We start from the raw sequence: 2367 nt of genomic DNA, 5'->3' as shown, positions 1-2367 counted from the left end.
AAGGGGTTTGATCGGGTTGATGGAAACAAGATTCCACTTGTGGTATCGTATGAAGCAAGGGCCGGAAATATAAAATTGTCATTAATAAAAGAAATGAGGAATTCATGAAAAATGCATTTGCTTAGAGAATGGTTATAGAGATATACAGCACTGATATAGGCCCTTTGGCCCACTGAGTCTGCACTGACCATCAACCACCCATTTATACTAATCCTATGTTGACCCAGAATTCCCTACCACATCCCCACATTTCTCCTATCACCTACCCTGGGGCCAATTTACAACAGTCAATTTATCTATCAACCCACAAGTCTTTCGTTGTGGGAGGAAACCAGAGTACCTTGTGGAAGCCCACATAAACAACTTGCAAACTCCACACAGGCAGTATAGAGAACTGAATCGGGGTCATTGAAGTTGTGAAGCTACAGTGCTCACCACTGCACCACCCTTAGAATGTGGATAGAGTAAAAAGTGAGATTGGATGGACAGAAGCAGTCTGAAAAGATGGCACTAACAAAAGGTGAAAACCCTGAAATGTTAACTCTGTTTCTCTCTCCACAGATGCTGTCAGAGGTGCTGAGTATTTCCAGCACTTTCTGTTTTTATTTCAGCTTTGTAGGATATTGTTTTGATCTGAAAAAAATGCATGATCGGCTGTGGGTGCCAGTGAAATTCCACAGGAGCGAATAAAAACCATGCCAACGGTGGCTCGTTGGTCGAGGGGGATGATTCTCGCTTTGGGTATATAAGTGATTAATATGTGAGAGGTCCTGGGTTCAAATCCCAGATGCGCCCTTCTCTGTTGCCATTTTTAGTTTAAGGTCATCGATTGCTTTCAGCCTTCCAGAAAGCGGAATCGATTTCCAAACTGAGCCTGCTTGAGGACCGGGGAACTGGATTCAAAGAGCTTGTCGACAAAATTGAAATGAACAAAATATACAGATTGTCAAGTGGGAATATAAGTTTGCAACAGTAACTAAAGGCCTGCTCGGGTCAGCAAATGAAACGCGACCCAAGCCTGACAGCACCACATCTGACCTGGTCCGAGTCCTTTCATTTTATTCCCGTGCCCGAACTGACCACCAGAATGTTCAGTTAAACTTGCTTCCGTTTTTCACTTTTTAAGCTTGTGCAGGTAAGGCAACAAAAACTGTAACTGGACTTGAAAGGTTGTTTAAATGTGCATTAAGATTTGAGCTACGTACCGGAGGTGATGAGCTGAAGATTGTTACCATTGACTTTAGTGATTGTGAGGTCACTAGTTAAAGAGAAAGTCATGGAGTTGTGCCCAGACAGGTTGTCCCACACTGTATTGATTAAAATATTGCCCGAAGGCTAGAAAATATCATTATACATTCCCTAGACTCCTGCTTTGCAGGTTGAAATACTTTCTGCAAGTTTATCCAGAGAGCAGGTGAGATGCAGAGACCAGGAAGGTCTTGAGTGATTAATTAGTATAAAATATACATTCTTATATTAAAGAGATTGTGCTCTACCTTCGATGGAATCGCTCACTGCAGACTAGTGCGGAGTGTTTCCCGCCTTGACGTCCTGGCTGTCACTGGATCTTGAGTCCAGGCCTCTGGATTACTGGTCCAGTAATCTTTGAAATTTGTCCCTTGATCTAATATTTTAATCTGGTAAGTCAGATTTTACAAAAAAAAATTAAATGATTTAAGACTGCTTCGTGTTCAGCAGTGCCAAATGAATAAAGAAATTCAAATATATTCAAAATTATATATCAACTATTAAATACTAATGCCCAGCTTTGAATACAAAAAATGCCTCTAATTGTGTTCTGGTCTGGAATGGAATTCTTCAGTGTTTCTGTTTAGCTTGGATTGACTCATTGATGTTCTTGTTTTTCACTTTGTCGATGCCTTTGAATAATTGTGGATTCTTCTTCAGGGTGTCTTCTTTCACCAGGTAGTTCTGACCTCTGATGATGTTGATCGTAATCAGCTTCAATTTGCTGATAGTTTTGGAAGTGAGCAGATTTCCTTTGCTTCAGTTTACAACATGGAACTTAGTCTGACGTGTGGACCCATGGGAGGATTTGAAAGCTGCCCTTGCATACAGTTGCCTCCATCCAAACAGAGGTACAGTAGAAGTGACATATTCAGTTCAGTCTGTCGATCATGGGACTTTCAATCTCAGGGTTGTGAGTTTGAGCGCCATTTAGTTTTTCCATTTTTTAGGCTTCATTAGCAGAGAGTGCAAGGAGTGTTAGAAATGAAATTCAACAACAGTATGAGAAACACTCTCTTTCATTCGGGACTCTTAACTCTCTGCAGCATCTCGCTGTGAAAGATTGAACTTTATCTCATTTCTTTTTCAGCTGGGAGTCAGTGCGGCTCAGTGGGACTT

The sequence above is a fragment of the Heterodontus francisci genome, unplaced genomic scaffold (assembly GCF_036365525.1).
Source record: "Heterodontus francisci isolate sHetFra1 unplaced genomic scaffold, sHetFra1.hap1 HAP1_SCAFFOLD_51_2, whole genome shotgun sequence".
In the NCBI taxonomy this organism is placed as follows: Eukaryota; Metazoa; Chordata; class Chondrichthyes; order Heterodontiformes; family Heterodontidae; genus Heterodontus; species Heterodontus francisci.
Note: the sequence above shows the minus strand (reverse complement) of the source record.